The sequence below is a fragment of the Talpa europaea genome (genome assembly GCF_964194135.1).
Source record: "Talpa europaea genome assembly, chromosome: 7".
Taxonomy (NCBI): Eukaryota; Metazoa; Chordata; class Mammalia; order Eulipotyphla; family Talpidae; genus Talpa; species Talpa europaea.
The window spans coordinates 48,349,618-48,364,631 of NC_140074.1; positions in this window are offsets into that span (position 1 = coordinate 48,349,618).

The following is a 15,014-nucleotide window of genomic DNA, read 5'->3' on the forward strand; positions in this document are numbered from 1 at the left end:
AGAAAATGTTACCAAATACAAACACATTGTCACTTTCATTTAGAATTTATAGAATATAGATGAAATTATTCAAGCTGTGTGTACAAATTGCCTAAACAGCTGGTTAGAACATGAAAAATTCAGTCAGTTAAGCAGTGATTATCAGTGTACAATATAAATAGTTGGTTTAAGGTATTTTGTTTTTTGTTCACTGAAGCTGACTGGTTTCTTGTGTCTTATATAAGTCAATCCAGGGTTGTACTTAAGCACATTAAACTACAATTATACCAAACAAAGTTTTTAGCTTCCTTCCTTCCCATTCATTCTGTTCCAGTAAAGATTATTAATGCCTCCTTTGGGCACCATCTATACCCACTCAAAAAAATCCAGTGGTAAATGGAGCCAACATTGCCAGATAAAGACTTGGATTATGTTCTCAAATTCAGTGGCTTTCACCGTTATGTTTTAGAACCAGCAATATATCTGAATGTCATGTGATCTCAGGGCAAAATTCCCATTTCAGCACACATATATTAAATGATTGAGGACAGCAGTACTTCAGTACATATATTCTTCTAAGGGAAAGGTGAGAGCATAGTTTGACAAAGGACATCTGCTCAATACTAAACCAAGAAAGGAGATGATCTTTGTTGTGAGAAAACCTGGCTTCCCAGGACCTGATCCATGTTGATCTAAGTCCTGGGGAATCCACTGACTCCATTTTTCCCCTGACTGATTTGATTCTACACTCCAGAATTTTGAAATCCCTCTAGTAGCTCCAGGCTTGAAACACTTCAATGAAAGCTATACTAAAAAAAGTCAACCACATACAGTATTTTTGCATATGACATCAAAGTACACAATAACATGGGTAGCAATTGAATGAACCCTTGGTAATAAATCTTTCTCTGGGTATGAACAGGTCAGAAATGACCCACAACTGCCTCTGAGGCTGGGCATCATTCTAGATCTATACTCTCAGAAGAGAGTAGAGGTAGAAAATCAAGTTTTGAGAATTAACCCAGGCTATTTACTCAAGTATTCAAGGAAATTTTCATGAAAAAGAATTAATTTTAGTAAAGTCGTAAGATGGCAGGAAAATGGAAGTAGCTTTAGAGTTTCTTGATCAAGCCTTTTACATGCAATCTCCTTTCCTGTTCTCAGTGTCTATGGCACTTTTTAATTTAGGGCATGCACCTTCTCTGGTACATAGGGCACTTTGTTTAGTGCTACTTCTTAGTACACTGTAAGCTCTTTGAAAGTTGTGTCCATGTCTGATTCCCTTTTTTCTTCTTCATGGAACCTAGAATTGAGACTGCATGTTTTAATTTCTAAATAGAAGTATACATAACAAGTAACAATGTGTGGGCTTTGATAAAACTATGGGTTCACTCTTACACATTCAGGGTGGTTTCTTGAATTTGCCTTATCGCTCACTTGTAAACTCTGGGAAAGCTAAAGAGTTTACTTTAAAACACATTTTCTTCCACATCCTCTGCCCAAAAAAGTTTTATTTCTCTGATTTCTCTGCCCTGACTGTTGCTATAAGAACTGGCCTTTTATGTAAAGGTTGGGTGGATTTCCACTGGATCTCATGGAGTGGGTTATTGATCCACTGGCTGAGATAGCAACCCATTATTTTTCTCCCATCCTTCATATCTGTGATCTCCCCTGACCTTGAGCAGTAGCTTGTAAATGTCACCCTTAACAATATTTTACATATTTTAAGACATATGGTTCCTGATTGCTCTGTGCCTTCTAAACTTGCTCCATGACTACCTAGTGAAATTCAGTAGGATTTCCTTATTCACCGTCAGAGAATTGATTTAACAAAGCTTTCTGTCTCTCTGCAACTCATCACCTCTTGGATTTGTGGCCAGGGTGTTTATTCTCTCTGCCTCAGAATATTTCAGAAGCAACTCTTCCATCCAACAGTGACAATCAGCAGGTTTCCCATGTAAGAACTAGCAGCAGCAATTGTGTTTATCTCCCTGACTAAGAGGTTTCCTATTTATCTTTCCTGAGGTGGTGCCCATGTGGCTGTCCTGATATTGAGCAGCTGGACAGATTACACCCTGGAGCCACATCTGCAGACACATAGATCAACGCCATTTTCATTGCCTTGGTGCCCAAGAAGTTTATCTTCTGTCACTGAGATTTACTGCTTTCTTCATGGATTGTTAGGGCTTTCCCTCCTCTCCACTTTGCTTTCCTCCCTCCACCTTATTTAGTTTCTTTTTTTTTTTAAACTAAATTAGCATAATCTGATTTGATTGTTAACAGCTGATTAGTTCATTTTGGTTTCCTGCCATTATTAATAAGGATTTGCAGAAGGGCTTCTGTAGAGGAATCTTGGCTGGTAAAATATAATACAAACATTCTGCATAGAAAGAAAAGGCTTTTCATTGGGGAGAGTACCCCTAATAGGGTTGGTTTTACTTGCCATATCTAAATGCAAAGTACAGACACTGCTTTGGGCACTATTTATTTCCCTGGGCTAGATTTTGTTTGCCGCTGTTGTTTCTGTGGCTAAGACATAGTCCATCAAATTTGTGTTAAAATCTTTTGGTTTATAATACACTTTTATTGATAATGTCTCCTTTTCCTCTCAACAGATCCCTGCAAGTTAGGGGGAAGAGGCTTTATATTATGGTTTTCATTTTTCTAGATGAGATATTAGAAGTTCAAATGGAAAGAAAATCATAAAGTCATCTGAAAAGCCAAGATTCAAATCCATGAAATCATATTTGCATTTATACTTCTTACCACTTAACTTCAGTGGCAACTCCAAATAATTCTTATGATCATCACTTTGACCCTAAGGCTTTCTCTTACCTGTCCTAAAATCACATGCCTTTCCCATTCTCCAAAAATTCTGTGATTTGCTGACTTGGTTATAATAAAAGATTTAGGTATTAAATCATATTATCTATCCACTTATCTAAATTGTAAAGTGAAGCAAAAAAAAAAGTCATACAGCCTTTTGGAGTATTGATTACCTCAATGGTTTTTCATCTGCCTGCACATGTGAATTACCTGAGGAACTTTAAAAATATATAAAGATGTCTGCATCCATTCTCCAGAGAGTCTGGTTTAATTGCTCTACAATTGGTGCCCAGACATGGCATATATTTTAAAAACTCCCCAGATGACTCTAATGTGCATCTCTAAGAGAGCTGTGGATCTCCATCCCCTGACATCCTGAGCTGGGACAGGGGGCAGAGCAGGGGGCAGAGCAGGCCCACTTGCAGCTTGGGCCCTTTCAGCTGACTTGTGGTCTAGCTTGGACCTCATCCTTAGCTCACCATAGACTATCAGGAGTGGTGAAACAGCATCTGCCATCTATCAGTCAATACATTTTCTTCTCTGTACTCTCTCCCCTTTCTCCCTTCGCCTCAATCCCTTTGTATATAAATTCTGTTTTCCTTTCTGTTTGTGGGTGCCCTGCGCTCTGAAGGGCAGGGGTGAGAATTCACTGACTATGTCATTCTTGGTACCCTAGAATTGCCCCTTTTTACCTCCAGTGTAGAAAACCTCTAGGGAAATTCCTTCTCTATCCCCCTTTGGAGCCATCCCATTATATTTTTTCCCTACCAGCTTTTGAGAAAGCCTGTGTTTCCTCAGATGCAACCAGAATTCCTTATCTTGGACAACATGATCACCAGATACTGCAGGTTTAGAATCTAAATGAAGTGTGTGTGTACACACTTCTTTCCCTACCTGTATGTGCTTGACTAATCATGAAGAAGATTGTTGTGGATAGAGATCGTGAGCTAGAGACATTCTGAGCCTGCATTTATAACCACTAGAATATCAGCTGGATCCACAGGGCAGTGTTTTGGTCTGCTTTGGTTACTGCTCCTTTCCCCATATGTTGAACAATGCTTCACACATAGCGAGCACCTAGTAAATATTACTAGTGAATATTCTCCCAACATCTCCCTCTCTTACCTTAAACTAAATGGCACATCTTGAAGTTTCCCTGTGTTAGGGGCATCCAGGTTTAAGAGTCCCACATTATTTCTCCACTTGGAAGTCTTGCCTCCCTTCTCTTCCTCAAGTCTAAATCCTATCATCCTTTAAAGCCTGTCATTAGTGATCATGCCTTTCTGATTCTCTTCTGAACTGTCACAGGCTGTTTTCTGTATTTCATTCATCACTGCTACCCCACTGCTTATCTTAAGTGTATTACTGTTATTTATATGTATGTCTTCCCTTTTCTTCTACTTGTCACCAGTTTTTATTTGCATCCCTCCCAGTACACAAGGAAAGCTCTCAATAAATATCAGCTTGAATGAATCACCATTGCTTCTGGTATGTTAGATTGCTACATTACACAAGATGGAGAAGTTAAATAGCATTTCATAATGTTTGATTTTTTTATGCTTTGTATTTTTTAAAAGTACTTCCACATTCAATATTTTATTTGCTTCTTAACACAACTCTGGGGAATGAAACAGATGAGTTTATTATCTTAAATGAAAATAAACTGAGGCACGACCATGTGAAACGATCTTTGTGGACTAGGCAGATACCTCCTGATACTAGGCAGATACTGTGCTGATATCTCCTGCATCTTGTTGTATTTCATGGTGTCATGCCAGTGTATTTTACCTATCATGTGACCTTCATTTTGCTCATTAGATCAAAATCATACTAGAAAGGAGGATGAATGTTCAGAACAATATGAGTAGATAATAGTGAGAAATATCACCTTGAAAAGGTCCAGTAGAAAAGGGTGGGACTGTGTGGTATGTGGCTTCCCTATTTGGTTATCTGTGTGTAGGTGTGTGAGAGTGTGTGTGTGTGTGTGTGTCTGTGTATATACAACATTTAAACTTTTGCCCTTCAGCAGTTTCCAATCAACAGTATGAACCTGGAGTGTAGAGATTACTTGCTCATATAATTCACTCCAAAGAAACGAGTAAGAATTCATATTAAATGATCTGAGGTTTTATGTTTTCATAAACATATAACACATATATAGTAAAAACATAATTTTAATCATGTAATCAAGACTCAACTTTGACTTTTCCAAGATGGAACTAATCAGTAGTTTTTGACAACACATGAAGTATCAATAACTCTTTTTAATATGGCTTAGATTCAATCACTACATATTTTAATGTTAGTTAGTGGGCATTTTGTTCCATTTTAAATGCATTTATTTTTCAGGGGTGGAAATAAAACATTGTCAAGTACTGTGGAAGATGCCGTTACATTCAAGGTTGTGCTTGACTATAAGGAATATAGTTGCCTGTGGTACTTTTTTTTTTTCCATTTACATGAATACAGTTCAGGGAGTTTTACTAATGAAGTGGATGTGGGGTCACCTAACCACGTTAGGAAAAACTTACTACTTTATTTTCAGTAGCCCATCAGTCTTTATGAATTAATGTCATATTCTCGATGAAATCGCCAATCATAATATATTCATTTTGTATTCATGAGAGTGTCAAATGTGCACCCATAGGAGTCTAGTATCATTAGTCAATATGGAAATAAAAATTTAAGTACTACCTATTCTCCATCTCCTGCAATGTGGCTTATACTCACATGCATGCTGTCTGTGCTGCTGCACTTGCAATACACATGGGACAAAGGTGGAACCTTTACTAAAATTATTGTAAATGCAAGGAAATCTGTGACTAACATAATGACCACAGGCTGCTGGTTGACAATTTCATGTCCACCAAGGATGCCAAAGGGTCAAGGAGATGCCTGAGGGCAGGACTATGAGTAGGAGTTCATCAGCCATCAACAAAACCTCCTTATTTAACTCACTGCTTCGAAAACCAATGCCCACCTTCCAGTTGAGAAAAGAACTAAGTATCATTATTATCATGACTTTCCGCATTAGGAAAACAACATAGGAAACTTTTCTGGGTGGTTTCAAGACACTGGTAATTCAACAGGACAAGATCATTGTGTAGAGAATATTCTCCCTCTTTCCCTCCCTCTCTTTCACTCACTGACTACATCTCCATGGGAAGGGGAATAATGGGAATGCCAGATGGGTGAAAGAGTAAATACCTAGCATAGAAATGTGTTTTTGTTGGATGTAATTAATGTGTTAAAAGGCATGCTGATATTACTTATTGTTATTGTTGACATTTTCATCTTTATTATTTTTGCTGATATTATCTCCATTTTAAAAAGGACAAAAGTTAGACATAAATAGGTTGAATAACTTGCTATGGTTAGTCATATAGTCCAAAAGTAGTAGAGTCACCATTTGAACCAGTATTCTGCTTCTGTGTGATTATAATAGTATGAAAAGTGAGTGAGGGTAGGAGTGTACATTTCTCAGGGCAGTACTTATTTAAGGTTAGTGAATATGATTAATTTTATGGTTTGGGGCAAATGTCCCCTCTCCATAATTGATTCTGTGGTTTTCTTCTGGAAGAAAGGGAGATACTAGACATGTGGCTCCTCTCTAGTTTTCTCTGATTGGCTCTGATGGCATGATTGCAATTAATGTTATAGTCCAGAATGTATGTATGTCTTCTCAAGAGGCTTAGTGCCTCCAATGCTCAGATATTTGGGTCCTGTGATGTTCAAACACTATGTCCAGGACTAAACAATTCTCTGCACTTTCCAAAAGTCCTTAGAGATGGCAAATGAATATTCTGATGCTGCTTTGGGACCTCTGAACTGCATAGGACTTTGCTTCTGACAAGATTTCTCTATTTTTGGCCCCAGGGAAGAATCTCCTTGCACAGCATTTTCATCTTGAGGCCCAAGCTGATGAGATGAACACAATGGACCTCATTTCTCTCATCTCTTCATACTTTCTCTTCCTTTCCACCAACAACTCTGATGAAATAGAGACAGACTTATATCAAAAGAGTAGGATTCAAAAACAATGGAACTTCAGAACTTCACTCTGCTAATCCTAGAAACCCTTTCATGCTCACTCCTCCTCCAAAGATTTAATAGCAGAGAACTAACCTGAGGCAGTTAATGTGAGAGTTCATTTCTCCAGCAAAAATATCCTATGAAGTATTAGATCAAATGGGAGGAAGTGGGGCTCAAAGGACTTGTCAAATGGTTAGACATATGATTATTAGTTCCTTTTAAGTAGCTTTGCTACTTGAATTTCTTCCAGTAGCTTTGCTACTGAAATTTCTAACTGGCTTTGGTCGAAAATATCCATGCTGTTTCTCAACCAGGTAGAAATGACTCTCACCATTGTTCATGGGTATTTAGTCCCATTTCATACTCATTTGACCTTCCCAGGAATATTTCCTTGGTTTAGTCTATACCTAATAGTGTAAATCTTAATCACATTCTGATTTTTATTAGTTTTTATTGTTTCATATTCTAGATTGCAAGTTCTTATAAAGTATGGCATATGTCTTAATTTCAAAAGCAATCTGGTGTGATGAACACTGAAATTTCTCTCAAGGGTAGTGTAAACTTTTCAAATGGTGAAGTAACTTCATTAGTAGGTAGTAGTACATTGCTAGGAATTTTGATTGACACCAAGATTTCTATCTGGGGAGACTAGAATGTGACATTCATGTAGCATTTTTGAAAGACTTTTTTTTTTTGAGTGATTCAGACACTGCCCTTGGTGAAACAATATATTCAACACTTTGTTCTTTCTATTTAAGATATGTAAATGCCTGGTAGTCATTGAGGATGCTGGAGAGAAGGGTCCTAAACAGTTCCATTTATTTATCAAAAGAGGTAAAGAGGGATAAGATATCTTATTCAAGCCAATGTTTAAACTCCATAGACAACCTCAAGCAAAGAACGACTTGTATAAAATTCTTCTTTTGTTCATTTCATAGAAGGAGCCCCTTATAAAATCTGAGAATCAGATTGATAATGAAACTTTTTAATATACATTAACATTCAGTTAAGGCACAACTTTGTGTAAAATCCTGATTTTTAAAATACAAATGCCTCAGTGCATCAGTTCTTAACTTCTTAGAGAGTCACATACTCTAGCAGTCAGGACATTGAAAAGCAAAAAATAACCTACTTGATGGGTTTATTGGAAGATATTTCAATGTAAACAGTGTTAAGAGGTATGGGCATATTAAAGTAACCAGTAACAGAGGGTGAAGCATCCTGAGACCATCAACAATGGACAGTCATGACCACCTCTAAGCTTGAATGGGCAAATGGAAAGAATGATGTTTCCATAATTGGAAGGAGGGGTTGTGATCATTACCAAGGTTATTTAGAACTGAAGGATTGAAATCTTGGATATACACTTGCTATTGGGAAGTTCAGATAATTTATGATTCTGGATTTTTGAGTTACATGGGGTAAGGGACCAAAAAACTAAGCAGAAAATTGAAGAAAAACAGAGTAGAATATTTAAGAATTCCACATAATCCTGAGGAAATAAAAAATTAAGTTTAGCATCCATTAGTTTCAATGGGGATTCCTAGAGAACTAGATCCTAAGAATGAGTGAGAGTCAGAGGTAGATCAAGATTTATGAAAATGAAACCCAGACTTGACTTGATTAAGGTAATTATGGAGAGCATAGAATAAAATCTCTCTGGAGTAAGATAAAATCATCTAGAACTCTACATTTAGTATTACAAAATATTTAACATTCAATAAAATTACCAAGCATACCAAAGAGGAAAATCAAGAAAAAGGTAGATGAACCATTTATTGGGGTTTTCTTTTTTTTTATTGGGGTTTTCAAACATATACTTTAATATATGATTTAAATGCTAAAAAAAAAAAATGATGATATGGAAAGTGCACCCGAGAAATGGAACTTACTTAAAAACTGAACAAAAATAATTGTTAAAAATATAATAATAAAATTGAAAAATCAATGAGATGACTTACAAGGCATATTGAAGAATTAGGAAAAGAGGGCACTAATTACCAAGAAAACAGTAGAAAATAAAAAGACTGAAGCAGAGGGAGGAAAGTGAATGAAAATGACAGAAACAAATAAGATACATATGAGACATGATAAAAAACGTCAGACATAGATGTAACTGGAGTCCCAGAAAAAGAGAAGCAATATATAAAGGGTGTAATTGGTTGAGAATTTCCCTAAACTAAGAGAAGACATCCAAGTCATGGATTTAAGAAATACTATGAATCCAAACCAGAATAAATACAAATAAAACTTTGCCTACATCTTATTGAAATTGTTGGAAACCAAAGGTAACAGGACATTTCCAATAACAGCCATAGAGGAAAAAAAAAACAATATATTTCCTTCAAAGAAGCAATCAGACTGTTCTCTAACTTCTCAACAAAATTAAGAAACATATGGGAAGCTGGAAAATAAGCTAATGGTTTTCTCTCTCTCTTTTTTTTTATTTAAAGATTTATTTATTTGTTTATACAAGCACTGGGTACAGTCAGAAGCACTGGAGGGTGAGAGAATTCACCAGAGCCAGAGCGGGGCACAGAACAGGCAGACCGACGAAATACACTGCTGAGGGGAGCAGCAGGCGCGGCAGGAGAGGTCTGTCACGCCATGTGGGACCCTCACCAGTGGCCGGGGATTGAACCGGCTTTGCACAGGCTGCGGGCAGCTTCGCAGCCCAGCTCTCAACCTCTGTGCTACCAGGGGAGGCCCAAGCTAATGGTTTTCTTTAAAATGCAGGTTGGGGAGAACTCTGCTAAGTTAGAACTATATATTCATCAAAAATATCTTTTGTAAAAGAAGCAATGTAAAGACATTCACAGAAAAACAAAAGAGAAAGATTTCATCTCCATCAGATATGTGTTAATTTAATATAAAATGAGACCTTCAAAAGGAAAATAATACCAAGTTAAAACAGAGAATTGCAGGAAGGAATGAAGAGTAACAGTAAAATCTTATGGACAAGTGTATGTTACTCTCTGAACAGAATGACACTATTAGGGGGTCTAAGTCTATTGCAGGAGATACATCCATAAAGAAAGAGGGAAGAGGACAAATAGAGTCAAAAATTTTAAGACATTAGCATGTGAAAAATGGTAAAATTGATAATTTATATTAGGCTGATGTTAATGAAAGGCATGTGTTATCTGTAAGATAACCATTAAAGTAATAGTGAAGGATTATATTATTAATTAACTAATAAATGGGAAAAAGGATAATAAAATTTGGGTGCATCTAAGAGATAGGAAGTAATGAGAGAAAGGAGATAAAATAGATGAGGCAAGATATTAGATGGTAGATACCCAAATATACCTATAATTATATCAAATGTAATACAATTTTTTTCAGTATTAATTAATGGCATGTTGTTTATGGCATTGTGTGATGGATAGTAAAAGAATGGAAAGAAAAATACTATGCAAACAATAACCCAAAGGAAGTATATCATAGCTAAACAAGTATCCAATAAGGTAGATTTGAGGATAAAAAGAAATACTACACATAGAGATATGCAGTATTCATAAAAATTTCAGTATATCAGGTAGTTAGAATTCTAAATTTTTACGCACCCAGTAACATGGTGTCAAAAATATATAAAGCAAGAAATGAAAAGAGAGACAAATCTATAGAGAGTAAGATCTCAACACACCTCTTTTATAAATTAATAAACTAAACAAAAAACAAAAATCAGTGCTGATATAAAAATCTGAAATCCTTTAAATTTGTTTTCTCTACATAATCAATATAAAAAATCTTCATAGTATTTTTAGCTGAATAGCATAACTAAAATCTGGGAATATTTTTGAAGAAGAAATCATCTTACCATGTTTTGGGTCTTCCTATGAAAATAACCAAGCCATTGGGGGCCTACCTGGTGGCGTAGGAGTTGAATCTCAGCATTATCACCACTATGGCCTGAGTTCGATCCCTGGCCAGGGAGCTAACACATATAACTCACATATAACTCAGCAGACCTGCCCTGTTTCTCCCGCTGCTCCTCTTAGCAGTGTATTTCAGTAAATCCAACTGTTCTGCTCCCCACACTGTCTCTGGTGAATTCTCTCACCTCTCATACTTCTGGTCCATGCCCCAGTTCTTCTTACAAAAGAAAAAACAAATAGTTTTTTTAAAGAAAGAAAATAACCAGCCATTGAAGCACTCCATATTGAAGTTTTCCTTCAAATAACTTACTAGGAAGCCAATATTTTAAGAAGAAGCAATGAAAAATTTTGTCTTTAATTTTGTCAAATATTTTATCATCATGGAAAAGCAAGAGAAATTTCAAAATAACCTCAGGTATTAGTCTTTGTGTCTGTATACTACCAACATATTGTGTGGCATATGCACATAATAATTATCTGTTATCTGTATTTATGATTTGATGTTATATATAATATGGTTATTGTTTGGCATTCTGAAAATAATTCTTTGAAATGATCTTGAGTTTCAATTTTTTGCAGTAGGAATGCTACTGTTCTTAGTAATCATTTTAATTATCATCATTATTGTCATTTTTATCCTTCCTACATAAAAGGTGAGGTATTGGGAAAGCATATTTTTGAGCTTAATGACACAGAATGTATTCTTTATTCAGGAATATATTTAAATTAGTGGCAATTAGAGTGAGTGATGTATGTTATAGGTTCAACTTCTGAATGACTCCTAACCCTAGTTTTATGATACTCTAAGCATATCTCCAATTAGCTCAAAGTATATGAAGAACCTGTTAGAAATTCTCAAAGATAATTTATGTTAAACTTATTTTAATTAAATAAATACCATTCAGCATGTTTATGGTAGCTGACTCAATAGGGGAGGGAAATGAGTTTTAGGACACAGTGACAGGGTTTATTTAATACAATAGTAAAAGCTATATTATTGCTAACCAAGGAAATTATTGGCCTATTCTTCTAAAATCCTCCCCTCCATTTATAGATGCAGTATAAAGAAATGCTTACTATACTATCATTTGCAATAATTTAGCCCATGCTAAGATGTATATTTTCTGACTAAGGCTATGACTGAGGAATACATTTACTTGATAATAAAATTAAGATTGTGAGTCAAGGGACATATAAAGAAGAAAGAAGAAAAAAAGGGAATTTCACTTTACAAAATTATCAGTCCTTTGCATAAAATAAAGTTTCTATAACTTCAAGTCACAAGAATACATTCTTTCTTGGATGTGACTGGAATTTATCCAGATATTTGACTGAATCTTTATCTAAAGATGTGCTTTTATGCTTTGTTGAAAAATCAACTGTCCAAGGAGCAAAGAATATGCAATGGAACAGGGACAGTTTGTTCAATAAATGATGCTGTGAAAACTGCACCATCCCATGCAAAAGAATGAAACTAGACCACTACCTCACACCACGCATAAAAATCAACTCAAAATGGATAAAAGAACTAAACATGTGACCTGAAGTCATAAAATATGTAGAAGGAAACATAGGTAAAACACTACAAGACATACATCTCAGTAACATCTTTACAGACTCATCCCCCAAAGCAAAGAAAGTAAAGGAAAAGATAAATAGCTGGGATTACATCAAACTAAAAAGCTTCTGAACAGCAAAAGAGAAAGAAACCAAAACAAAGAGATACCCTTCTGATTAGGAGATTTTTGCACTCCACACAACTAATAAGGGATTGGTCACAAAGATACACAAATAACTCACATGACTCAACAAAAACAAAGTAAACAATCCTGTCAAAAAATGGGCAGAAGAACTTAAAAGACACTTCTCCAAGGAGGAAATGCAAATAGCTAACAGATATATGAAAAAATATTCACCATCTCTCATAATCTAGGTAATGCAGATTAAAACCACAATGAGATACCACCTCACACTAGTAAGAATGACACATGTTAAAAAAAAAAAAACTAGCAACAACAAATGTTGGTGAAGATGGGGTGAAAAAAGAACTCTCCTGCACTGTTGGTGGGAATGCAAACTGGTCCAACCATTATGGAAAGCTGTGTGGAGGTTCCTCAGACTACTAAAAATGGAACTACCACATGGCCCCGCATTTGCACTACTAGGGATCTACTGAAAGGACACAAAAACTTGTATTCAAAAGGATGCCGGCACCCCTGTTTATTGCAGTGCTATTTATATTAGGTAAGACTTGGAAACAACCCAAGTGCCCAAAATAGATGACTGGATCAAGCAGATGTGGTAATATATAAAATGGGCTACTATTGAGCAATCAAAAAAGATAAATTAATGCCATTCTCAGCAACATGGATGGAGCTAGAAGGGATTATGCTCAGCTAAATAAGTTAGAAAGAAAAAGAAAAGTATCAGATGGTTTCATCTATAGGAGGAATAGAGGGGAACCAAATAAAAGATCAGGAAAAAAATAATTAAAAAAACACAACAGAACAAAACAAAAATAAAACAGAAAACTATCAATCAAAGACATTCTGCAGGAGAGGGGGAGGGAGTGAGATTGGAACAGGGGCAGGGGAGCACAAGGGACTGTGATGATGGTGCACAGGTGAACAAGTGGTAGAAATTCTAACGGCATTACACCTGAGAAAAGAAAGCAAACACTGTGAAAAAAATGAAAAAAAAGAAAAAGAAAATTCAATTGTCCATTATTGTTTAAATATTTCTAGGTAAAGAATATATTTAGTACAATTTATAATTAAAAGGTTATCCATATTTACCTGGAAGTTTAGTTGTTTACTATCTGTATACACACCATTGAGATAACATAGGTTTAAAGCTACAGAAAAAAAATACTCTCAATGCAAATTTTTGATACTTCGTTGAGTAAAATCTAAAGATGTTTATTACATTATATGTGAAATTTTAAAAGTCCATCGTGTTAAAAGTTACATAATCAAAGGTATGCCATCTCTGTGTTAACTCAACTACTCAACTCTGTCATTGTAGCATGAAAGCAACCATAGATATTCCATAAATGAATAGTAAAGGCCATCTTCCAATAAAACTATTTGTGAGAACAGAAAGCGGGTTGTATTTGGTCTATAGGTCAATTTTTTTTACCAGCCCCTGAAAGTCAATAGCATCTGATCAGTTACTCATTGAGCAATTTATTGTATGTCATGCCCTGATGCATTTGAGATATAGAAATGCATCAGACTTGGTTGCTGCCCTCAAGGAGCTTTCAGACTTGTAGTAGGAAAACATCCATTTAAGTAAATCAGTAGTATATGGTTTTGGGTAGCATGGGAAATTATAGGGTATAAAATGATAATTCTTAATTTGTAACATAGTAAAAATTTCTTCAGGTACACAAGTGAGGAATGGCAGTTTGAGAAGAGGAAATTGTGAACAAATTACAGAGTCATGACAAAATTTGAATATTGAATAATGATTTAGTGTGACTGAGACATAATATGGGAAGTGACATGGAGTAAGAAAGGCCTATTAACATCACTAGGTATGTCCTGGAGCAGGGTGACAACCTGCAGGGTGACAACCTGGTTTTAAATTAACAAGAAGGGTAATCTAATTTGCAATTTTGAAAAATCCCCCTGGAAGTGTTGAGAATAATGCTGTAGAAAAAAGCTAGACAAAAGGCAAGGAAGCAACACAAATACCAACCTTAATTTAATAGCCATACATAGAACCCTACAACTAGCAGGATTATGACTTTTCTGTTTTTCTTACCACACAGAAATTTTACTGAATTGGACTATGTACTAGCCATAGACTAGGTTTTAATTTTTACAAAGAATTACAGACTGGGTTCTAGGCTCACAATGTAATTAAGCTGGAAATCAATAAAAAGTAAATCTTAATATGTAAAATTGTAAAATATCCATAAATAATGTAAGAAACAAAAAAGTCATACTGAAATATTTTAAGTACTTCTAACTGAATGATAAAAAGTGTTATTCAAGGGCCTCCCCTGGTGGTGCAGGCAGTTGAGTGCCACGCTGTGAAGCTGTCTGTAGACTCTGCAGCGCGGGTTCGATCCCAGCCGGCCAGTGAGGGCCCCACATGGCGGGGCAGACCTCTCCTGTCGCACTCGCTGCTCCCCTTAGCAGTGTACTTCGTCAGTCTGCCTGTTCTGTTCCCCGCTCTGTCTCTGGTGAATCCTCTCACCCTCCCGCACATCTGGACTGTATCCCGGTTCTTGTATAAATAAATAAATAAATCTTTAAAAAAAAGTGTTATTCAAAACTTGTGGGATATAGAATG